The sequence below is a fragment of the Macrobrachium rosenbergii genome, chromosome 55 (genome assembly GCF_040412425.1).
Source record: "Macrobrachium rosenbergii isolate ZJJX-2024 chromosome 55, ASM4041242v1, whole genome shotgun sequence".
Classification (NCBI taxonomy): Eukaryota; Metazoa; Arthropoda; class Malacostraca; order Decapoda; family Palaemonidae; genus Macrobrachium; species Macrobrachium rosenbergii.
The window spans coordinates 42,742,845-42,769,679 of NC_089795.1; the positions used below are offsets into that span (position 1 = coordinate 42,742,845).

Here is a 26,835-nt window from a genome sequence, read left to right on the forward strand (position 1 = left end):
CTCCACCAAGAGGAATACGCCAGGGGTCATCTCCTTCAATGATATGACCTGGAGGAATCTCCCTTTTGTGTAAATCTAATAGTAATAATAATAATAAAAAACTTCTTTCAGTTTTTCTTCTGAAGATGGAAGAAAAATAATAATAATAATAATAATAAAAGTAATAATAATAATAATAATAAGGAAGAAGAATAATAATAATAATAAATAAGAAGAAGAAGAAAAGAAGAAGAAGAAGAAGAATAAGAAGAAGAATAAGAAGAAGAAGAAGCTGGCTGTAGTACCAACAAATTTAAATAGTGGCATTTTCTCTCATTCTGTGACTCCAGCTTCAACCAAAATGTGTCATTTTATAGTCAAAATAGCGTGTTGATGTAGTAGACAAAGTTAAATAACACTGTTCCTCCATCCAGTGAAGAATAAATGGTGCCATAAAGAATATTCGTTCATTCCTTCAACTACGTTACTACATGTTCAGCCTATAATAATCTCACCTTCTTTCCACAACCATGATCTCCAAGGAACAGATGCCACTAAACATATTTCTTTAGTATCATTGACCTAAAATAGTGAACATATTGTCTAGAACGATCAGTTCATTCACATATAAAATCATCCTTACAAAAAAAAGAATCTTAATGTAAACTCACCATAGAATCTATAGGAATGTAAACATCTGGTGACCAGTTGCCTTGATAGTCGTGACCAGCAATCAACCACACGTACTCTGAGAGATGGTCACCCATCTGAGAAAAAACCATTCTTGTCAGTTTTTTTCATTTGTGGAGGAGCATTTCAGACATTTTAAATATATGTATGATTTCGTTGGTTTGGTCATTTTCAAATTCTCATTTCATGTATATGTATGTGTCACATATATATATGTATATGTATGTACATATATAATTTATATATATATATATATATATATATATATATACATACATACATATATATACTGTATATATATATTATGTATAAGCTGTTCTAATATCAAGATATAAATGTGAAACTCTCTCTCTCTCTCTCTCTCTCTGTAGAACTATATGATCACATTCTTGTGAATAAATTTCAGTTAATGAGAAATTATACCATAAATACACTTTTACTGTTGTTCTAAATCCACACAAAATCTCTCTCTCTCTCTCTCTCTCTCTCTCTCAATCTGGATCAGTATGACCATAGTGCTGTGAATTATTTTCAATCAAGAAGAAATTGAATCATAAATACATATGTATTAATGAGTTTCGTTCTTATACGACGCTAAATCTCTCTCTTACTTTCAGCATCGTTGCCTCAGTCTCGTCTCTGTGGCAAAGGGTCACAATAAGGCTGTGTTTCTCGCCAGCGTGTCTGGGCCTGGGAGACGCTCGGTCGGTGGTAGCTTCAACTGACTCATTCCTATTCTGGGAATTTCCTTGGAATGACCTTGGGTCATTCCTCGACTTGGGACAGGAATGAATACTCCAAGTCATGGGGTTATTCCGTGAGATGGATTTGAGAAGCCAAAGATCTGAAATGTTCGGGTTATTTTATTATTATTATTATTATTATTATTATTATTATTATTATTAAACATGTTTCTGCATAGTAAAAAAAGATAACGATTTATGAGCAATTCTCTTTACGGGAGAAGTTAGGTATCTGAAATTACTGGTGAAAATCACCTAGAAGTGAGAGAAAACAAACGGGGAGTCGTCATAGGAAGAAGAAGAAAAGTGCTCCAACTGGGAGAAAGAGGTGTTGCAGTACCAGAAAGCAAAAGTGTATCTTACAGTGACTAAACAGGTGCTGCAGTATCAGGAAGAAAAAAGGTCTCTTAAAGTGACTAAACCATACTTGTTGCATGATTGGTGTAGATGGTGAGAGCCTTTGCTTCCATGCTGTTGGCAAAATCAGAAATCAAAGTCCCCAGGTGAGTGTAATACCGCCTCACTTCCATACGAGATTTGTCAACATGGTGCGGGCTTCTTGGCAGACGTTTTCCTTCCCTTTGCGGACACTCGCGGTGCTTCGGTTCCTCCGTAGTCGTATTTCCAAAGGAGAACGTGCTGCTTCTCTCACAGCCTTCATTACTTGCAGGGTTAAGCATTCCCAAACTTTCATCGGCTTTATTGACAATGCTCTTTTGTTCGCCAACTTCTCCGGCAAGTTTGTGGTGTTTGACTCCATTCCATAAGAATTCAACGCCACTTTCCCGATAGAGTTTCGACGTGTTCATTACTCCCCCGCGTTACATCGGTCACAAAAAAAGCGCGCTTATAAAATACGTCAGATTCATTTTAGAAGGTTTAATAAGACTTCGTCGTTATTCTTGCATAGTGACTGGTTCCATTTTATAACGAAATTTCAATATCGAATTGTAGAAGGAATCCTGAAAAGATGACGAATGTATATACAGTATATATATATATATATATATATATATATATATATATATATATATATAATATATATATATATATATAACTTTCCAATAACTTGAACTTAAAAAGGTTTAAAACCTTTAAGTGTTGAAGGTAAACAACGCACCCATGTAAATAAATGCTGAATACAATTTCAGTGCATTAAATACATGGGAAGTCTGCGTAAGTTAATAATGAAGAGTGCACAAAGTAATTCAGCGTAAGAAACTATAAGTAAGCAGACTCGTTCGTGAATGAGAAGCGTAGTTATATCATGGGTAAAATATGAAGAACTACCATCGTTATTTAATGATGTGTTATCATGCTCTCTCTCTCTCTCTCTCTCTCTCTCTCTCTCTCTCTCTCTCTCTCTCATATAGCCCTGGTTTCTCTGCAGACTGATGGATGTGGTGTTTAAGGAATGTAAAGTAAAGGATTGGTTTGTTTATTAACTTTGCTAACGACAATGGGCCGTTATGTATTCATGTGCTATTGTTTTCTCTGTCTGTCAATATGGGCCAGGGTGTGGCGGCGAGGTGGGAGTTGGTAACACTTTGATATGGCTCCAAACCGAGATGTTCATCCAGATTTTAATTTTTTCATGATTTCATTTATTTTATTTTTTGTATGACTATGCTTTCGTTGCTTTTTTTGTTTTTTACTTGATCAGTTTATATTATGAACCTATATATTAATGTTTTAACCACTTTTGAATCTGCCCTACTTCTAAGGCTGAGCGTGTATGCGTGTGAGTTTTATAATCTTCACCAAAAGTCTTCAATAACTTGAAAACCCCGAGATATTTTCGACCCCCAGCCACACCTAGACAACCACCCACTACGTCGATCCCCCATCCTTTCTGCACCCCACCAACTTCCGCAAGTTCTTGTAGTAGCGAATGAAGACTTGCTGAAGAAAACATTCAGATGGGAAAAGAAAATAGGTTGTGAATAAGTAATCCAACTCGATCGTACTTCGTTCTGTTGACGAGAAGGCAAGTCACGACAAGCCTAGGAATAAACTAGTCATGACAACCCTGGGAACTTTAGTACTTTTCAATTTGCGTAACGAGAATTCTTCTCGAGGAATTTCTACAAGTCGTTTCTTTAATGGCTTTGTTCTAGGTATAAGTTTTTTGTTTTTGCCTATGGAATTAGGGAAGAAAAAACTAGGCGCCTGAATTATTACTATTACCATTACTATTATTATTACTTGAGTCCTTGTTTAATTGCTGCCTCCAAACTTTGGTCTAATGACTGCTAAGATTATTTAATGGCAACTCAAGTCTGTTTAATAGCCTCTTAAGGTCTTTGTTTAATGGATGCTAAAGTCTTTGCTAAACAGGCATTTAAAGTCTTTGTTTAATGGATTGTTAAAGTCTTTGCTTAATTACAACTCAAATCTTTGTTAAATAGCCAGTTAAGGTCTTTGTTTAATGGCTGCTAAAGTTTTTTTTTAATGGCCACTCAAGTCTTTGTTAAAAAGCCAGTTAAGGTCTTTGTTTAATGGCTACTCAAGTCTTTGTTAAATAACCAGTTAAGGTCTTTGTTTAATGGGTGCTAAAGTCTTTGAGTAATGGCCACTCAAGACTTTGTTAAACAGCCAGTTAAGGTCTTTGTTTAACACCTATTTGTGGCCACTAATAACCCTTTTTGATAGCCATTAAGGCCACTGTTTAATGTGACCACTGAACAGTGGCCGTTGTTTTCTGTAGCCACTGAATATTGCTTTTTTTATCCAACTGTGAATGACAAAATCACTCATAGAGATAAATACATCCGACAATAGATTAAATTCAAATAAGAATTTTATGGACAGAAATTTGGAGTGCAAATGGACAGTTATCTAAAATAAACATGCAGTATTCTTGAAGCAGTAGATAACGGCTTCATCACAGACAATATCTTTTTGCTGCCATAAAGATAGACCAGAATAATTGATGAAATGTTCGCTAATCTTAATGATTTACAATACATCTTACAGTAGAAAAAAAAAAGAACTATTGTATCTTTTTCCAGGTGTAACTATTATCCAGTACGGATCTTCTTAAAAAAAATTTTTTCATCTTAAAATATTTTCTGAAAAACTGCTAATAACAATCTGTAGAATTCTGTTCTGGATTAAGGCATTTCACGTAAGATACCTTGCTAATGTAAACATGATACGAAGAGGATAAACTGGCAAAACGTCATCAAAAATGGGTTATGAGCAAACCATGGTGCTCTGTCATTCATTCATTCTGTCTTCATACTTGTGACTCCCTTGACTTAGCTTGTTCTGAAGAATGGTGACCCCTTCCAGTCTTATTAATTACTGTACCTACCTTCCGGTTTATTAACTCATACTAAAACAAAACTATTCAAGACTATAATTCTTCTCTAAGGTTTGAGTCTCTCTCTCTCTCTCTCTCTCTCTCTCTCTCTCTCTCTCTCTCTCTCTCTCTCACCAGTGATATGGCCACCATAAGGCAATACTTTAGAAGTCTCGATTTCTAAATGTAATTTCTGTTCACTCTTGTGGACTTTTGTAATAATTTTTTATCTTTCGGCTGATTGACTGAGAGTGAGCTCATTACTTGCTTGACCAGATTTCTGAATGATTCTGGTTTTATTCCTCCTTTCTGTAAAAGCTTGTTTACCTTTGTAAGATCCAGTAGACATGAACACCTAAAATGTTCAAAACAGAGTAATTTTAGCTTTTGTGAAAGCTGACCATTACATGTAGCGTATGTTTCAGTGACAGGTGAGCGACGAAGAGACTTCAAAATGCCATAAAGTAACAGAAAATGCTTCCACAACCAAGTGTCCTTGAGTCTCCAATTTAGTTTAAAAAAATAAAAATAAAAAGTGGCTTAGTGGTTTCTTGTGCACAATTCTTCTTAGATTTTCAAGTATTTCTTACAGATTTCACTTTTTTATATATATTGAACTGATAACAGACGATATACCGTCGCCAAGCAAATGAATTAGTTTAATCTTGCTTTCTTCCGGTAACTTGTAACGGCCTAAGTATCTAAAACACACACTCACGCACTCTCTAGAACAAGTCAGAAAAGTTACCTTCGTTTACCCATCACTCCTTCAGTTGCCTTATGTACACACATTTTTCTTCTGATTCTACTCATGCACAAAAGAGGAAGACTGAAATGCTATTATATAATTAAAACAAAAATCATTACTGAGACGATGAAAAGTAGAAAAAAAAAACATAATTATTTCTTCCACTGCCTTTTCAAGCAGTTTCTGACAAAGGTTTTTTTATTTTTTCTGCTACCTCACGAAAACTTTGGATTGCAAAAATGCTACTGCATAATTCAAAACAAAACCACGACAGTAATAACAGAGTACACATTGTTATTACTTTAATGAAGAATATGCGTGTATTGGTAAAAGTCTGTCATGCAACCCTTACGAGTTATAGAGACGTAACGTTTACATCTGCACCTTACATCTAACATCAATAATGCGATGTAAGGTGTTATGAGTCAATAAAATCAAAATGTCTGTATTTACTCCTTTATGCACAATCTTGAGCCCCTGGGCTATCTGAGGCATCATGCATTTATGTCTATGCAAAAAAATAAAAAAAAAACATTCTTACCTCACTAAGACTCTACGTGAGTGCATGCCTTAGACACACCACTCAAACCTGATTACTGAAGTGGCAGAGCGGCAAAAATGTTGATATCGCATTTGCAAAGTTGCAAAGATCATCAAAAGTGAACTCGAAGACAATACCTCCACGACGGAGACTGGAGAGCTCCCCAGGCGTCACTCTTGCATTGCAGCCTACTAACAACTAGCTATGACTGCTGGCGATAGGTCTAGGCGCGCGCCATTCGTACGGGGATGTTAGACAAAAGAAGAAAGAAAAGACGATACGAATAGCGTGCCTGTCCGTTCGTCTTTATTTTCTGTTGGTATTATCTATCCAGTAACGACTGACATTCTCATTACCTCCAGCTTTGCATACGCCCCGGCAGGTTTAATGATTCTCGTACTCGATTGTATGGTATACGGGTAAATGACATAATTAGTTTTCATGATACGACACAATTAGCTATCTTCTTTCCTTCATCAAGATATGAAGAATTACGTGTCGTTTAAAGGCATTTTTAAATTGTTCTTTTTAAAACAGAAATCATATTGTTTCCTATATCACACATTTTAATGGCGCACAAAGGCAATTTATTAAAGGTACCTTTTCATTTTTGAACTTTAAGGGAAAATCTGCTGTTGATCTTTATCAAGTCATGAGCGAAATCCTTGATATTACTGAATCCTGGGTTTGTTCACTCTCTGGATGGGTGACCCTCACACTGTGAGAATGATTCAGTGTAAAGGCGTCAAGCGCCTCTTCATTTCTGCATTAATCACGTCATGTATATTACCTCCTATTATTTCATATTTTTATATATCTCTCCATACGTATTATTGTCCGGCCTTTCCGCCGATGTATGTAACCACTTTTGTGCGTTTATTGTAACGCAAACTATTCTCATTTATATGTCATCTAACAAACACAAATTCTTGTCCAAATGCGTGACGTGGGATCCGCAGGTCGCTGACCACCTTTCCGTCCGCATTCCTCAATGTATACCTGGCTTCCGAAAAATAAATCAGTCACACCCAGACCTATCGTCTTGAATCTCACATCAGAAACCTTACAGAAAAAGAGAATGAAATTTGAAAGTGTGTTTCAAAGAGAACTATGCAAAACTATACAAACTCCAGACCACAAAAAAAGGGTCAGTGAGACCCGCAATGCAAAGCTTCGGTACTCCCATCCCGCTTTCGTTTTCCCCTAGTCTTACAAAGTTCCACTTTTATCTCCCCTTACCACTTAGGGCTTCCACAAGCAAAGTTGCTTTATCCTGCGTCTGAACCAAAATTACCCTAAAACAATGTTGATTAATGTAAACTTGCGTAAGTGTATTTTTTAAACAAAGAAACTTTATAAATGTATATAATATATATATATATATATATATATATATATGTGTGTGTGTGTGTGTGTGTGTGTGTGTGTGTGTGTGTGTGTGTGCAGTACCAGAAGGATTCACTTCCAGTAGAACAAGTTGCTTGACGTGCCCTATCTTTGCTCTCATCCTATCGTGCTTAGATGTCAGCTATCTTGGAAATAAATATTTTTGAAATCTTGGTTTCTAAATTAAATTATGTGTTTCCCATTATACGTTTATTTAGTGTCTTAAAAAGGTTATAATATTTCCACCTGTTACCTTGGGTAGTAGTAACGGCTGAGACTTTATCTTAGGCACAGTGAATATTCTATAAGTCTACTACTTGGACTTCGAATTCTCACTCGGTCTTGGGGTACATAGAAATTTTTATAAATTCACAAATCACTTGGGCCTCTGCTGTCACTCTCCACACTCTCGTGCTCCGTGCCTTCCTTCCAACTAACTTCTCCTTTGTAAAGTTTCCATATATACCAAACTCTCTCTTCTCATGGCCATTTGTTTACTGTTAGATCGTTACAAACTTCAATGGCGCCAAAACGTTCACAGACCACCTGCATCAAGTAACCCTCAGACGTTCTTACTTCAATTAAATTCTGACCTCGGTTAATTAATTCACTAAAAGCTCTGATCGCACTTTTTACGTACGAGATACTCAACTTTATGGGCGACGAGGGTCGGAGTAAAGAACCTGGTTTATATCAATCTATAAGGTTCCTTGTGGTTTTTCTCTGTTTTTCTGTATGTCTTGGATTTATCGGTATTTTCTGTTATGACCATTTGCGTTTATTAAGATATTTAGTTTATTCGATTACAGACTCGATTCCATTACACACACACACACACATATATATACATATACATATACTAATTTAAGTCACGTTTCCATTATAAACTAAGTATTTAATAACCATCTTGTGTAAATATATTCCTAAGCGATGTCAAAAGTTACGTAGCAAAGACAGGCTATTAATTTCGTTCTGGTTCTCATAGCGCAGAAAGAGGGCAAAAGAGGGACGGGGAGCAAAGCTCAGAAGAAAACTCAAACAACATATCAGAAGACAAATCAGCCGCCTGAGCTATCTTTTTGAGCCTGAAACGCCTTTGTATCACCCTCCGCCCCCTCCGGTGCTTCCAGTGTTCCAATATACCCCCGAATACTGGATCAGTAGATACCCTCCATGGGCTTACAAATTTTCCCCAAGTCATAGGGCCTTCGACCTTTATGATCTATTAGCGTCATTACTAAAGAGACGCGCTAATTAAGTAAGAAAGCTGGGAATGCAATATAGAGTCTAGGCCAAAGGCCAAGCACTGGGACCTATGAAGTCATTCAGCACTGGAAAGGAAATTGAGAGTAGGTAGGTTTGAAATGTATAACAGGAGGAAAACCTCGCAGTTGCACTATGAAATAATTGCTAGGAGAGAGTGGATAGCAAGATGGAAGAAAGGTATGAATGGAGGTACAGTAAAAGGAATGAAAAGGGTTGCAGCTTGGGGCCGAAGGGACGCTGCAAAGATCCTTTAATAATGCCTACAGTGCACCCCGTGAGGTGTACTGACGGCACTACCAGGTTGAACCAGGTTTAACTGGTTATAAAATAATGGAATACAAGAGACTATTTTAGATACGTCAAACCAAATGGGATGTGTGTTTGTATACCACTGCCACTCTTGAAATATGGCCTCTTTTCTGTAAAAAATATACTTAAAACCAAAGTTTTTGTCAAAAATAAACTTAAAACCAGAGTTTTTCCGTGAAAAATAAACTTTAAACCAGAGTTTTTCTGTCAAAAATAAACTTAAAACCTAAGTTTTTAAAAATAAACTTAAAACCGAAGCTTTCTCTACAAAAATAAACTTACAATCAGAGTTTTTCTCTAAAAATTAAACTTACAGTCAGTTTTCTCTCTAAAAAAAAAGTAAACTTATAACTAGAGTTTTCTGTCAAAAATAAACTTACAGAGTTTTTCTGTCAAAAATAAACATACAACCAGTGTTTTTCTGTCAAAAACAAATTTGAAACTAAAGTTTTTCTGTCAAAAATAAACTTAAAGCCAGATTTTTTTTCAAAACCAAACTTAAAACTAAGGTTTTTGTCAAAAATAAACTTAACACCAGTTATTCTGTCAAAAATAAGCGCGAAATCAAAAGTTTACTTATGTCAAAAATAACTTAAAACTACAGTTTTTCTCTAAAAAATAAACTTACAACTTTTTTTTTTTCTAAAAATTAAACTTGAAACCAGAGTTTTTCTGTCAAATGAAAACTTAAAACCAGAGCGTTTCTCTAAAAAAATTACTTAAAACCAGAGTTTTCTCTCAAAAACGAACGTGAAACTAAAGTTTTTCTGTCAAAATTTAACTTTAAACCAGATATTGTGCCAAAAATAAGCTTAAAACCGGTTTTTCTGTCAAATCTATATAAACTTAAAACCATAATTTTTCTGTCGGAAATAAACCTAAATTTGTATATATAAAGTTAAAACCATAGTTTTTCTGTCGGAAATAAACCTAAAACTAAATTGTAGGGTTGGCCCTTAGCCTGGTCCTAAATGAAGGGAACGTTGGGGAGGGAATAATATATGTTGTCATGTTCATTTGTTACTGTGATTACCTGTTTGGATGAAATGATCGGTTGTTAGTATTTATTCCATTCTCGTCGCTGAATATCCTGGGTGTAGGATGATATAAAAGCAATCTTCTGCTGCTGTTTATTGGGAGGTGTACATCGCAGCGAGACACGAAGAAGAGACAAAGTATATAAGCGTATAATTGATACAATACAAAATACATGAGCATCGATGCTAAACATACTGTACAATGACTCATATCCTATTACATGAGGTAGAACTTACAGAATCGAAGTCTGTGAGGTAGTTCATATAGGATTCAATACTAAGCATGAGAATAACATTCTTGTACTTATACAGTGCAATATTGTGCAATACCTATGAACTGAACACGTTCACCGTACGAGAATTTCCCGGTATTACGCAACATATCTTGCACTTACACAGACACGCATGACATGTTACGACGTATTCCTTGTTGCAGTAACACGGTAACACGAGTGACCATACAGTAGCTGTTGTTGACACACATAATTTCAAAAGGTTCATTTTGAATATGTTTGCATCTCGTATCCCACTGCCCCAGGCCAGAAATAAACAAGTAGAATATGAAGCGAAAAAGTGAAGGACTTTAAGAGATAATCATCTAGCTTCTTTAGAATTTCTATTAAGAATATCAAATTACTCAGTCCCACATCAGATACAACTCAAACCCACACTTCATCACGGTTTGATGGGGCCTATTTCGTGCATAAGATATCTGTATGACGTTGAAAATACATATGTTTTAAGAAGTCAATACATGAATCACTCAACAAACGGTCTCACACTTAAAAATAACTGCCGTACAATTATTCTTTATTTAAGATGGCGATCAAATGAAACTTGTTCACTGATCTGTGTACCCTATCCCGAAAAAAGCACATAGATCAGTGGGCGTGTTCGAATTGACGTTATCGTACTTCCCGAAGCATTAGTAATTTAGTTTACCGGCGGCTTGTTATGCGAAAGGTGATAACGGCTCGTTGCTTTGTTGTATATCTAATATTTGTAGTTTCTTCTCTTCATACAGAAAAGAGGTAAGAGCACATGCTCATTTACAAGATAGACATCTGTCAGTCTTTTAGATCAGAAGTTATATTTGTACGTTTCATGTTATTTATGTTACCGTGTTAACACTTCCGCTGCCTACGTTCCGTTGAAGTTTGTTTACACGCGCAGGGGCTGAACGACTTGCACCCTTGGAGGCTTGCACCGTGCACGCCAATTTTGTATCTTTTTCTGCAGATTGACAAGAATTATATATCATCATTCATTATGTTTGACATTATTATATATAATCATTCATATTCCTCACGAAAAACATAAACGATAACAGACATTCAAAACGCATTGTCTATTTATATAGTAGATTGGTTTGTAAACGGTAATGTTACATTTTTTTAGATATGTGGCATGATGACAAGTTTATCATAAAACACGCCTTACTCACATTTCTCAGTTTTGATGAAAGATGAAACGCTGTTATGAAGTCTCTATTTACCAGCAGTAATATCCATTATGTTTGACTGATGCATTTTGCGAGAATGATAGATGATGCGCTCACTGAAAACTCACGTTTAAACGTTAAATCAGACCTTAAAAATTTCTCCATTCTCACAGAAATATGAGCGATTCGTCTCCGTCTCCCGACATGGAGGAATGGAGTAAGGCTTTCCTGGAGTTCCTGAAGGATTCGAACTACGACCAAGCAACGATGAAGGTCCATAATTACAAAAATCTGTTTAATTTGCTCTTCGTGCCGGGCTGCCGTTCGAAAAATATGAGTGCCACACCATCACCCGATGACCTCATCAGTTACATGAAAGAAAACGGAAGTTTAACAGAAGATGGGGAATTTTTAAGGATGACTTTAGTAAAGGAAGACTGAGCACTGGATTGTCATAAGAATCCTCCATGCGGGACGATTCTAATTTTTAACCTAAAGGATATTTTCTCAGTATAAGTTTTAGGTATGAAACAGATTGTTATAAAGAGTATATAATATATAATCTCATATATACATAATTAAGGATCATTCTTTGACAAATAAATTTGTATATGAATATAATTATCGTAATTATTACCCCGTGTGTGAGTGCATGTGTGTGTAACTTCTATCACGGGAAATGAAACGCGATATAAAATATAAATAGTATATGGCCACTTCCCTCGTGACACTAATATATATAATATATATATATGTATGTGATGGATGATGAGGAGGGAGGGAAGAGGGCTTGGGAAGAACCTGTTAGAGGAAGAAGATCGAGAGGGAGACAGAGAATTAGATGGCGAGATAAACTGAAGGAAGATATGGAGTAAAGAGGCTCCGTGGAGGACGATGCCTTTGATAGAAGGCACATCAGGGCAACCGACTTCTTTTAACGTAGGGATAACTGTGGGATATATACTGTATATGTATATTATATATATATATATATATATATATATATATATATATATATATATATATATATATATATATATATATATATATTGTTACGTGTAGTCTTGGTTGATCATGTATTATTCAATTTACGTAATTTTTACGGCCCTGCAAACCAAGATTACGTAACCTGTCACTTGAAGCCAAAAGTTAACCTCAAAGACAGACGTTAATTAGCCAAGGTCGCCAGTTAAGGGTTATTAACCTTAACAAAGAATATTTGAGATGAATTTGATTTTAAACGCAACGGTTCTTCCAAACATTGGACGCGAGGCATACAAAAGCATCGAGATTTAACCTGATTTTGCTTACCCTAAATCCTAGGTAGTTTACTGGAATAACGGGGTTGAAGCTAACAACATAATAATTTGACTTAATCTAGACTTTGAACACATATACCGTAAGTGGTGGCTGAAGGGAACAAAGGAAATTTGAAATACAGAAACAAAGGATAAAGAATGGGCGAAGTTTTTGAACAAAAAGCGACTTTACCTTGGGGCGAAACGTTGTGCGATCAGCGACCGGCGGGAGTTCTTGCAATTGTTTCTTCACTTCACTAATAGAATAATAGACAAAGAAAGGGGGAAGAGGTCCAACTGGACGTGTTATCTCTCCAAAGCTTGGTTCTCTCTGAAGTTCTCTGACCGAGCCTAGGTCAAAAGTCACCCCAGGCGTCCACGTTCTTGTAAAAACATTAAAGCCAAGAGACAGGTAGGAAGGAAAAAGGGACCTTAGGACCACCTATTCTTAAGGCTGATAGGAAATTTTCCTATAGGGTAAAGGCCTAACTTACCTATCCGTTCTCCAACGGACGTTAAGGTTTGAACTGAAGACGCACTAGCGTGGGACAAAGCAATTTCCTGTCTCAGTCAGGGCTGATATTTCTATCCCTAAATGTTCGAGGCTAACAGCGTAAATATTTATAAAAGCTCCCCCTTTAAGAGGGCCTTCACTCCCTTCTCAGGCGTGAAGGTCTATACTAAGCAAGCTGTTTCGCCTCTCGTGGGTTACTCTCCTTCCCTGAGCAGATTAGTCCTGGTTAGCCTACCTAGCTACAGAACTACCTAACCTAGAGAGGATATGAGCTATAATTACTACTTAACCTAATTCTAATAGTACTAGAAGGTGCTCACGTTATTATAGGCTACCTCCTACAATCATGATGTGTTTTAGACCTGTAGCCCTGGTGGTACGTTCTATGATATTCCCTAGCCTAACCTTATCCTAACCCGACCGTAGCACCAACATAAGAGTTAATATTCTAACTAAATTACAACATGGTTTATGTTTAATACAATTAAAATTTACTAGTTAATTCATGAGGTTGCCTCATATGATAAATGGAGTGCCTCACTGAGGTCTTAGGCCATGCGTGTCACGAAATCGTGGCTCGTTTCACAATAGTTAAGATTACTGAAATTAGTTAGGCTACTTACATGATTACTGCGGCTCGGTGGTAAGTGGAAAGAACAAGGCTACTAAATTGATGTACTGTACTTCAAGGTGGCCTAGGCTAGGTACAAATAGAAGGAAGAGATCACACTGGCTACCTTCTCTGGGCAGGGGCCAGGATCACTCTTAGATGTTAGGGCACTGTGCCGAGAGGGCACTAGTGCCAGGATGAGCTTATAGCCGCAACTACTGGGCTCTCTTCCGCCCTTCTTCTTCTTCTTCGGTTTCCAAGGCCTATCAGTAGCTGGCCTAGCAGGTGAGGAGAGCACCGACTCCGGGGACAGGCCCAGAAGGCTAGCGGGCGCAGTCAGGGCAACTGCAAAAAGCTGCGGGAGGACTCCTACTCCGGCTGCTGCGACAACCGGAGCGAGAGCGATCTCGACTTCTGCGTCCGAGGATGCCAGTTCCTGGTCTTCCAAGGGAGGGGCACCATTTACGATCCTCCAGGGGTTCATCCCTGATTCAAATTTTGCAAAGAAGAATCTTGCAAAGAAGAAGTTTTGTGCTGGAGGCTTCCAGTCGCGATGATCAACTGCATGGGGAATCTTAAATCTCGGAGGAGGATTCACCTCATGATTTAGACCCGGCATAGGGGCTTTTTCCATTGTAGCTCAACGTCCGTGGCGGACGGAGTCTGGCACTGCTCAGTGCTCGCAAGTACACTGGCAGCAGTTGAGGGTCAGGCATGCCGATAAGGGGTCCGGAGGTGCAATACCTCTCGGGCGACTTGGGTTTGGCTGCGGCAGAGATCCCTATGCCCCAGCAGGAGATCATAGCCTCTCCCAGAGTTTTGTTCGGGGCGTCCGCTGGGCGTTGCTTGCTTGGGCAGCCCTCCCAATTTGTGGAGTGGTCTGCCCGCTTGCACGCCCTGCAGCGGTACTGCTCCTCCTGAATCTCTTCGCGGAGGGAGGACCTCTTGGTGGGCCAGCCCTTGCGATTGGAGGGCTAGGCCTGAAATAGGTTGGAGTGGCGCCCCTTCCGCGGACCACTTTGGTGGGCGGAAGGTGGAGGTTTGTCATTTTGAGAGTTTTAGATGGGGCCTCCGTGAGGAGGTAACGTGGCTGCGGAGGGCGTTGGTGACGGGCTTCAGAAGATCCCGACCCAACAAGAAGGCCACCGGGCCGAATTCCACCTACCACGCCGAGGCGGTGGGGCTCGTGCCCTGGTGTCATAACCTGGAGTTGGACAGTAGGGCACGGGTGATGGTGTGGCCCTCTATCCACTTCATTTCACTGGTTTCTTCTGTCAACCATGGCACCGGCTGGCACTTGGGCCCTAGTGATCAGGCTAATGCTCTGCCGCAGTGTCTACTGTGACCGAAGGGTCACGGGGCAGGCTAGTGCTCTGAAGAGGGGCCACCGAGATAAACTGGGTTTCCAGTCTCTCGGGTAAAGGATCCGGTGCGACCAGCAGCAGAAAAATGAAGTGCTGATTAGGTTGACAAATTTGGTGGGTGGGGACATGATGTGGACAGGCCGGAGATCCAGCATTGTAGTGGCTAGCAGCCCCACAGGATCTGCAGGGCCTTTGGATGGGCTCGGTGGCCTGCAGTAACTGCTGGAGGAGAGGCTGAGTGGATGAATCGGGGCGGAGTCCTGGCTGGTAGGGTTAGCTGCTTTATTAGTGCCGAGTTTGTATCGGGCACTCAGCTTCAGCATGGCCCCCTTCTTGCAATAGTTGCACAGGGTCTTGCTAGGGCAGTCCATTCTGGGGCGGAGTGGAGTTAGAGAGGTAGGCGGGAGGGATGATTTCGCTTGAGAGGTGCTATGACTGATTGAAGGTTTCCTTAATCAGCCATGCGACAAGCTTCCATAAGTGTGGAGGGCTGTTTATCGTTAAGATATACCGCAAGGGGCCCTGGGCACACATTGGGAAAGGTCTTCTTAGCATGGTCCGATTGAAGAGATCCTCAAACGCCGTCGCAGGCCAAGGAGTCGAACCAGCGTGCCGGACTGGGTTTTGTGACATGCCCATTCTGTCCAAGACCAGCCGACTTCCTTGGCAAGACCTCGAACCCGTTGTCTCCATTTTTCTGGGGTTATCTCAGAGGGCCTTGGTAATGACTCTCGAACTTCCGCCCATGTTGCCTCTCTGCTCTTCTCCAGTGAGCGGCGCTGCCTTGCTTTTCCTCCTCTCCATATGCTTGGCTGAGTATTAAGGCTCTCCGTCTCCGTGGTGCTGTAGTTATCGAAAAGAGCCTCGATCTCCTCCAGCCATGCTTCTGGCTCAATCCTCAGTCCACTTTGGGGACTAGAGAATTGATGGCTCGAAATTGGAGCGTTTGATGCAGCAGGTGTAGGACTGGAGGCTTGATGGCTAGCCATAGCCCGGGCATTCTCCATTTTCGCTCTCTCAAAGCTCGAGCTCCTTCTCCTTTAGGGCTAACTCAGTTTCCTTGCAGGCTAACTCGCATGCTGTCTCCTTCTTCTTCTCTTTCCTCTTCATACTGCCTTTGCTCGGCTTCATACTTCCTCTGCTCGAGATCTTTCTTCCTTCTCCCGCTTGGCCAAGTCGTCCACTTGCTCCTTAACCCAGGTAGTAAGTTCGGGCGGTGAGACCTGCCGCCGTCCCCAGCCCCAGGAAGGTTTTATAATGCCTGCTGCCATGGTTCTGTGGGGAAGGGCGTCTAACCGGGTCGTGGGCGACTTGGGCAGCGAGGGAAGTGTCTCTTCAATGACGTGGCACCCTTTCAAAAGGTGGCACTGTAGTTTTGGGTGTGCCGTGTACAGGTCACACTGGTGGCACTCAGTATCCCTAGGCACTGGTGCAGGTTAGGTTCAGAAGAAACTTTCTCTTCTGTGTTCCCTTTGGTTTTTGTTTTATTTATTTTTCTGATTCTTGCTTGGTGGCACTTATGGTGCCAATGTGTTCCTAGGGACCCTCCACTGAGTCCAACTAGGCTATATGGAGGAAAGGCACTCTACACCTGCAGAGTGCAACAATCGAATGAGAGAGAAAGGGAAGAAGGTAAAGAGAGAGAGAGAGAGAGAGAGATAGAGAAGTAAGCTTATTCCAGTGATGAGTGCTGCAAATTATTGGCACTGTGGAATAAACCGGCTGAATTTGGTTTTTTTTTTTTTTTTTTTTTTTTCTTAAAGATCCTCGTGAGTGGCTGGTCCCAGTACCGCCCCAGTGCTGGCCCCTTTTTTTTCAGAGGGTGAAAACTACTGTTTGCTTCGGTCTGGATAGCAGGCCTCACTGCGTGACCCGATAGTTTATCACTGTATCGAAGTACTTTAACTTGTCCTCATCTATTGTGGGACAGAGGTGTTTCTTTTATTTGGTTAAAGTATTCAATTAATTAGCCTAGTGTCGGCCCGTTCTTTTTCTTTTGAAGAGGGTCACGTACACTTAGGTTAGGAATGCTTACTTGAATGACAGAGAGAGAGAGAGAGAGAGAGAGAGAGAGAGATTTTCAATCAGCGAATTTCTTGCTGCTTGAGAACATGTAAACAAGATTTTATACATGCACAATGGCATGGATCTTAATAAATGATATAGATGCGTGTCTTGGCTTCCTTAGGGATTACTTTATTATCTTAATTTTCCGGGCCGACGTCACAAAAGTTTATCGTAAAATTTTTAAATTTTCTTTTATATGATTTTATAGTAGGTATTCGTATAGAACTTGTTATTACTCCTAACTAAGGCCTAACTTTCCACCCTAAATTATCTTTTGGTTTTTCTAGCTAAGATATTAGGAGGTGGGTTCGCCACGAAAAAAAATATATGACCCAAGAGTGGCTCGGGCAGAGTCTGGTCACAATAACAAGGTCGTTGAGATGGCGGCCAAATCCCGTTAGGCCTAAATTTCAAAGACAACCTCGCGGCGCGACAACATCAAATGGCGGTTACTCTAGTTCAAACAATTTCAAAACAACCGCGCGGCGGGTATTTTCTTTTTAGCACAAATTCAAACAACGAACGAAACAAATGCAGGTATCCAGATTTTACTTTAAATATACCAATCATGCATAGCGTTTTACGTTACGGATGGAAAACTAAATTACCAAACAACTTTGTGTCTTTTGTTATCGTTCTCTCGCGGTGAAACATCCTCGGCAAACAATGGAATAGGTTTGCGTGATTTGGAACGGACCAAATTTACTTTACTGAAAATGTATTTTATGATACAATTACTACTTCCGTTCGTTCGCCACTTCACTGACACGGTTTTTTTTAATGATTCCCGCTATATGCAAACAATAACGATCGGAATTGCCGACGCGATTTCTAAATTACTTTGTACATGAAACAGGCTCCGCTTTTTGGCGCCTTAAGATACGTTACATTGAACGACTTCTCTCACGGTCCGAACACGGTAAAATGCCCTTGTCTTAACTGTTACAAATTATGACTCTGCTCAACGCACCTTTCCTACGCTAATTCTCGCTACACTTGTTATTATAACTATCCTCTTTACTGCTTATTATTATGCCTCGCTCCTTTGTTTGGAAGAATGAAATGGAGTTCGATATCTGACTTTTTATTTTTTGGAATTAATGTAATTTTAATTTCCTTTTCTCAGATTCTTTCTCTAAAATGTACTTTAGATTCTACGCAGGTCGCCAATGTTACGTGTGAGAGTCTTGGTGATCATGTATTATTCAATTTACGTAATTTTTACGGCCCTGCAAACCAAGATTACACGTAACCCGTCACTTGAAAAAAGTTAACCTCAAAGACAGACGTTAATTAGCCAAGGTCGCCAGTTAAGGGTTATTAACCTTAACAAAGAATATTTGAGATGAATTTGATTTTAAAACGCAACGGTTCTTCCAAACATTCGGACGCGAGGCATACAAAGCATCGAGATTTAACCTGATTTTTGCTTACCCAAATCTAGGTAGTTTACTGGAATAACGGGGTTGAAGCTAACAACGCAATAATTTGACTTAATCTAGACTTCGTGAACACATATACCGTATGGTGGCTGAAGGGGGGAACAAAGGAAATTTGAAATACAGAAACAAAGGATAAAAGAATGGGCGAAGTTTTGAACAAAAAGCGACTTTACCTTAGGACGAACGTTATGCGCATCAACGACCGACGGGAGTTCTGCAATTGTTTCTTCACTTCACTAATAGAATAATAGACAAAGAAAGGGGAAGAGGTCCAACTGGGTGTTATCTCCGAAAGCTTGGTTCTCTGCTTCTGACCGAGCCTAGGTCAAAAAGTCACCCCAGGCGTCCACGTTATTGTGGTAAAAACATTCGCCAAGAGACAGGTAGGAAGGAAAAAAGGGACCTCAGACCACCTATTCTTAAGGCTGATAGGGAAATTTTCCTTATAGGGTAAGCCTAACTTACCTATCCTGTTCTCCAACGGACGTTAAGGTTTGAACTGAAGACGTACTGGCGTGGGACAAAGCAATTTCCCTGTCTCAGTCAGGCTGATATTTCTATCCTAAATGTTTGAGGGCGAACAGCGTAAATATTTATAAAATATATATATATATATATATATATATATATATATATATATATATATATATATATATATATATATATATATATATGTACATACATATATATATATAGACAACTACATGAAAGGTGAAAATTAAAGACCAGGTAATTAGCTTTTTCAGTGTACTGCGTGTACACTTCTTCGGGGTACAAAGCAAAATAAATAAATAGAGACATAAACAAGCAAAACATCATTACAGTATGTAATCACTAGTTTGAAGAAAATAAATTGTCACTACCAAACAATAAGTAAAAATACTTTAAAAATGCTTAAGAACTGAAACTGCAGTTAGAACAAGCTGTCGCTAAAAGGTGACATTATACTTTCCTACAATTTTATGAACAATGTAATTATCTAATTTAAAAAGACCTGAACTCAGATTCAAAAGTTGATTGTTAAAATGCTTAATAAAGGCAGATTCAATTATATTCCTTTTTAACAATGTGTTTACAAAATGATCTCAGATAAATTTTTCCATTCTATACAATGGTTAAAATTATTCATATGTATAAATCATTAATTTGTCAATTGACCTGTTCGAACTGCATAACGATGCTGTTTAGACGGTAATCTAGTTCATTGCCAGTTTGATAGGTATTTATTACTACACCCAGCACAAGGAATCGTGTAAATGCAGCCACTAATTTGTTTTACGAACAATAATACTCTGAAGTGTCCCTGAATTCTTGTAAACAACATCTATCTTGAAAATTTTCAGTAATTTTTGAATGAAACAGATTTGCACTATATGGCAGTGTCAAAATATTCTCTCTCACAAAAGGCTCCCTATTGTTATAGGAATAAAAAATGTTTCTCTGATGTATCGATTAAAATCTTTGGGTATTTTAACATAATTCCGACGTCAAAAATTTTTAAAAACTCAGAGTCTAAGAATTCCGGACTGCATATCTTTAATGCATATATATTACATATGTGTATGTATGTATGTTCCGTATGAATGGGAGGTTCATCTGAATAATAATAATGTTTGTATACACATTATATATATATATATATATATATATATATATATATATATATATATATATATATATATGTGTGTGTGTGTGTGTGTGTATATTATATAATGTGTGTATGTGAGCAGATCATTAGCTGCCAGTTGGTTGACTGCAGCAGCTTCACAATCTGGGTTGCAAGGTGCAGGGCTAGTAATTTCATCCCAGCAAACAATGGCTATAAAAGGGAAAAGGCATTTACTATAAATTCCTTTTGCCATGAAAGTTTTTAAGTCTGTTGAGAAATTAATTGCTTTTCATTACTGATTCAGGATATTCCTTCTTTTACTAGCTTCAGCTGGCCTTATGCCAACACGGGCTCTTGCTCTTGAAAATCGAATTTAAAAAATAAGTTTTGTTATCTTTTTACATTACTTTTGACAAATTTGCTGTGTATTTTTTCATAGAGATCAAACGTCAGTTCAAGTAGTGATGGTGGAAATTGCAATTTCATCGGCTTGATAGCAAACTCAAATGGACATAATTATTTCAAAAAAAATTTTTAAAGTAAAACAAAAAAAAGAGAATGGTTCAAAGGGCGAAATATATAATGGTTTATTTTTAAAATGTATTTTTGGTCAACCAAAATGGCAATTGCCTGTCCAGAGCATAGCATTGTATATCAAGTTAAATGGTATTAATTGTACTTAGTCCTATAGACTGTTGCTTAATATCTCGCTCTAATCGGCTCTAGCAATTTTTTTGGTCTCAGAGAGAGAAATTTTATCGAACATCCGCCTAATGACTTGCCAGATATTAACCAACGGCGCTATCATGACTTGCATGCTTATACAATCAGATCGTTTTTGTTGCTTTTATCATCATCTTTTTCATGACCACATCCCGCAAATATTTCTTACTTAAGGCATCCAAAAATATCTCGTCTTTTACTCATCCTGTTCTTCCGAATAAACAGTAAAACTTTCTAAACAACTAAGATTGTTATAATTTCTTTGAATGGTTTTCTTCGGTTTAATCGCGATCAAAACTACCGCGGAAAATCAAAATTAAAGCCTCCTGGAAGTATGTGGCAACTTCAGCAGAGTTGCGGATGGTGGATATGTTGATGACGTAGGTGGTCCCGTTAGATTACCTGTCTGTCTGTCGGACACATAACCCCTCCGCTGTACCTTGACTTTGGTATTTTTTTTCTCTCTCTCTGTCGAAGAGAACCAAGACATATTCTCGTGGAATATCCATTTCCGCTGAGTAAGATCCTTTACCTTTTAGCGTTATAGAATGAACTCTCAAGAGATTTATCGGCTTAGTAGAATTTCTTAGCATTAAAATAGACCATAGTGTCTGCTCGTTCAAAAATGTACACTTCATTACAAAACCAATTATCGTATTCATCGGGTACAAACATAATCATGATCAATGACACGTAATTAAAATGAGCTCGGAAAATGAGCACCAGTTTCACGAGCATCTGTGAAGAAAATGGGGTACTAGGGCAGTCTGAGGTCACTGACCTACAGATTCCGAATCAGTTTGCAGTAGGTTATTTTCCATTACAATAAGGGTTTTCATCTTGCACAAATGTACACCCATGAGCTGCTTTGTCAACCAGAGTGTGTGACACAAAATGACAAACCTGTTACGGAAAGAAAGAATGGAGTGTAGGTTATTGTCAGGGCAGTGTTACCAAGGCGGAATATAGGCGAGGTTTGGCGCGATATAAGCGGCCAGGTTCACTGAGTTTTAATTTGGTTGCCTTTTAAGAGAGAGAGAGATAGGTGGGGAGAAAAATTACTTAACTTACTCTGTTTCATCGAAGCAGAGAAATAGCTTGAAACTTCTTTCGATCATTCATCTACCTTTCCAAGAAAATAGTCCACCCCTTGGCAGTTTGTCTGATAACATGCATGAACAAAACAAAAATATTCATAACAGTAATTTTCTAAAATACGTGTTCGTTTGATAAATATTTCCTTTGTTATATTTAGTTAAAATGAGTAATACAAACGCAGGGCAATTAAGTTTGCCACAGTGATGGCTTGCTTGATATGGCGCCATTTGTTGAAAATATAGCGAATAAGGAGTTCATCTGGCTACTTATTTTCACCGCGAAGGATCGGGATTTGGAGAAGCCACTAACCCTTAACCGGTCCTCACAGCTCAGTGTATAACGGTCCGGCAGTAAGTTGTGTTGTTTTAACGCATAGCCCGTTGTGTTTCGGCAATCTAACGGCAATAGTGGTTTCGATAAAATTCACGTGGAAAAAACCCTTTGGCCATAGTGACCTATAATATAACGAAAGCACCGAAAACATGGAAAGTAGCCGAAGAAACCGAAACTTGGTGTTATTTATGAAATAATTTAAACTCTCCGAGGTTATCACCACAAGAAGGAACTATTTATTAATTGCATCAAGATGAATTTCGGCTCACACTTGAGGACGGTAAGTCTGTTTCTTCCGTAGCATAGTAGTATTATCTGGAAGATAATACTACTATTGGAATGTGTGGGGAGTTTGACACTGCTGATGAGCCTTTTATGTAATTGTATGATGAAATTGATGTTGCGGAAGGTTTATTACAAATCTAGTTTGATTCAGTAGTTAGCGTTTAAATGTTGTAGTGATCGTTCTATTTGTTATTAGCTGGAGCCAACCCTTATTATGAGAAGCAGCTTAGAGTTTATATATGTGTATATGTTTGTATGTATATATGTATATATACACACATACATCATATATATATATATATATATATATATATATATATATATATATATATATATATAATATATAATTGAGTATTTATTCAGAAAACTTGTAATTTTTTTTCTGAATAAATACTCCATTAGATACCATCCATTTTGAATGAGGTCCTTTTAGTAGTTCTACTAATGCATTTGAAAAACTGTGTATGTGATAAAAGTTTATATATATATATTATATATATATAAACTTTATCACATACACAGTTTTTCTATGCATTAGTAGAACTACTAAAAGGACCTCGTTCAAAATGGATGGTATCTAATGGAGTATTTATTCAGAAAAAATTACAAGTTTTCTGAATAAATACTCAATTAGATACCATCCAGTTTGAATTAGGTCCTTTTAGCAATATATATATATATATATATATATATATATATATATATACATATATATATATATATATATGTGTGTGTGTGTGTATGTATATATATATATATATATATATATATATATATATATATATATATATATATATATATATATATATATATATAGAGAGAGAGAGAGAGAGAGAGAGAGAGAGAGAGAGAGAGAGGGGGCACTCCCAACTCGATTTAAATGTATCCTTGCTACTTTCAGTGGAGGGGTCACGCAAGAAGTCGTCCAGTGGTGCTTCTCAGTGTCGTTTTCTACACCGGGGTCATTTTCCTCTTCGCAAAGCACAACTTCCGATATGCTGAAGAAAACGCCACATTAGATGATGCTGGACAAGAAACCGAAGTCGCTGGTGGTCGAGAGCAAACCGATGCCAATAGGATTAACGGCAAGTCTTTAAAAAAACAGGTTTTAATTAAATATTTCCGTAGGGTGAAACAGCAGTCATTTTAGTGTTGTCTTGACCAATCTGATGGTAAATTAATCTTGTCAAATGCATATAAAAAGAAAAAAAAATCCTGTGTTAGGACTGTATGGTACTTTTAGGCGTAATGGGTTGCAACGTCTATGGTGGTCGACTTCGTTCTAAGAAAGCTATACAGTATATATATATATATATATATATATATATATATATATATATATATATATATACAGTATATATATATATATATATAATATGTATATATATATATACATATTATTATATATTACATACATATATACATATATATATATATATATATATATATATATATTATATATATATTTATATATATATATATATATGCACTTTGCCTAAACAGTATTTCTATGACTAATAGTTGTTACTCATTGGTGGTTTATCTTCTGGACTTAAAAAAAGTGCACTTTTAACATGTCAGTCAGTTTTAGGGATAAATTACGTGCACAAATAAATATTTTTTTAAGTTGACATATCTCGCTGAAGACTGACAGTAAGAGCTTCGGTCTAACAATTTATACGCTAATGTTTGTACACAATCTTGCAGGTGCAAGCCAGAAAAAGCAGAGCAGGAAATCGTCTTTTCCTTATATTGTGTGAAGGTAAGGAGGAAGCTTTTGAGCTATGTTATTCGTATTGCTCTGTGACTTATCAGTCACTGCTGGTCACTTAAATAAAGCTTCTATACTCTTTTTCTCTTTTACTTGATGAAAATAAAAATGCTTGACGAATTTTAAAGTAACTATTTTCTCCCTATTGCAGATTATAATCTAGCAGCTGTATCAATATTTTCCAAGAATTAAAAGAATATTGTTTGGTACGAATACAGCTATTTTATGACGATTTTCATGAGTCCTAATCATGTTATACCTAAATTTACTTCAATAAATTGGCCTAAATTCTATATTCAATTCAATTCAATAGTATTTGTTTTGCCTATTGAATAGACACCGAGCAAGCTCCTGGTCTGCCTCATGGGTAAAACGGCCTTGTTGATATTCTATGTTTTAAAAGAGAAAGAGAGATTTTCTCATTTACATCCTTTTATTATAAGTCTAGATATCATCCAATAAATCCCATGTCATAGGGGAAGCTGGTGAAGGCCAAGGTGGGAAGCTTGCAGCTGATATTTCCCGACAACTGAGACAAGCTGCTGTAATGCTCAAATCTGCTGTAGCCCTCACTACGAAAAAACTTAGGTAAGATTTCTCCCATCCGTGTTTTTTTTTCTTCTGTTTTCCTTTAAAAACCTAAACCAGGCATTTCCACGAAGATCATTCGTCAACAGGTTCCTAGTCATAGCCGACTCCGAAGAAATTATACCATAAATTTGCCGAGATCCCGTCGCATTGGCCAGAGGACTACCAGCGGAAGATCTCGATGGAGTACCGCTACATCTGGTACCCTCCCGAGAGACTGGATATGCGCAACATGTTCCGCGTCTGCGCAACCGAGAGGCTCTTCCTTCCGGAGATGTTCCCCGAGCTGGATGCCGCCATCTATATCGACACCGATCTCATCTTCGCGAGGCCGCCGGATGACCTTTGGAATGAGTTCGACAGATTCAACGACAGACAAGTCGCAGCGATGGCGCCTTGCTTATACCACTACGGCACCAAGAGGAATAAGGTGAGTGTCATCAGGAATCCCAGAAGATTAGTCTATAATTATTGGTTAATTAATGTGGAGGTATGACTTGCAATTCTTATATTTACTTTAAAAATAATAATTCAAGAGAAAATTAATCTATATTCCCTGAGATGGGAAATTTTAGGAATAATCAGTTCAAAACTAACTTTGATGGAGTGATGCTATACTGATTTTGATGGAGTGATGCTATACTGATTATGTCCTGTATTCTAATTAAAATGCCCTTTACTTCGGATCTTTTATCTAGAGGAGCACATTTACATTGACTATGAAACTACGTGACTACGTCCCATCACACTGCTTATAAAGCAATAAGCTCTTAATATTACTTTGCGGGTTTAGTCTAGCCAAAATGTTACCAACTTGACCAGATAAGTTTGCAGATTAAAACCCTTACCCTGAAAATTTCAGTCTCTAACTACATGCACCTACACAGAAGGCTCATCAGAAGCTTTTCAACCTCCTATGCACACTACGCCATTCTCTATCTTGCACACACGCTGTTCATTTCATATGTATATGTATGTTTAGCATAGGGATGTGGAGACCCTGTGGAAGATAAAGTCACCCAGGGCAGTGGGTGCTGTAGACGAGTGGTGCCTTCTCGATACGCATGTTTGTGGCTTACTCCCATCTGGATATAGACATCAGCGTCTGCTGAGGTCAAGAAAAGGATTGTAGGGCTAGCAACAGCATCCCTAAAGATTTCCTGAGAAATCAGACTTACCCTTCTGAGCCATCCTTCACCAAAGGGAACAGATGCAGCTTTCTTTTTTTTTACCCGTAATCACACTTAGGGTTATGCAGTGTATTTATTACAATGAAACATCTTTGTTTTCACTGCCGCATTAGTAAAAGTGATAAAATTGATCATGATTATACTTTACCGACGTATATTCCAAACTGTCCAAATCTGAAAAGTGGTTGGTTTTCAATTCATTTTTTCGTTTAGACTCAGGTCAGTGTAAGAAGGGCGTACAATAAACAAGGATTCTGAAGCTATATGTACTGCAGTTCTGCTGAATCTAGCAGGCCGTTAAACGTCAGTGCAGGAAAATCATATTATACTTTGCAGCTTGTAGCTGTTCCACGTACGTACATCGCTTATGAAATAAGGGGAAATAGAATTTTCAAGTTTGGGCAAGCATCACCGATATAGGTGGATTTACTTGAAGGGCAGAACTATGAGGTTGCTCCATCGGGTATTACCTTGGAAATTGACTTTTCCAACAGTATTA

At 38.0% G+C, this 26,835-nt stretch overlaps 1 long non-coding RNA gene and 1 pseudogene across 1 annotated transcript; both read left to right on the forward strand.

Moving 5' to 3' along the window:
* The first annotated feature begins 10,921 nt into the window (after nt 1-10,921).
* On the forward strand, nt 10,922-12,065 carry LOC136835198 (uncharacterized). The gene is made up of 2 exons (XR_010852016.1): nt 10,922-11,034; nt 11,618-12,065. It is a non-coding gene; the product is annotated as an uncharacterized lncRNA (long non-coding RNA).
* A 10,576-nt stretch (nt 12,066-22,641) lies between these two features.
* The window catches only part of LOC136835197 (glucoside xylosyltransferase 1-like), a 48,470-nt pseudogene continuing 44,276 nt past the window's right edge, over nt 22,642-26,835 (forward strand).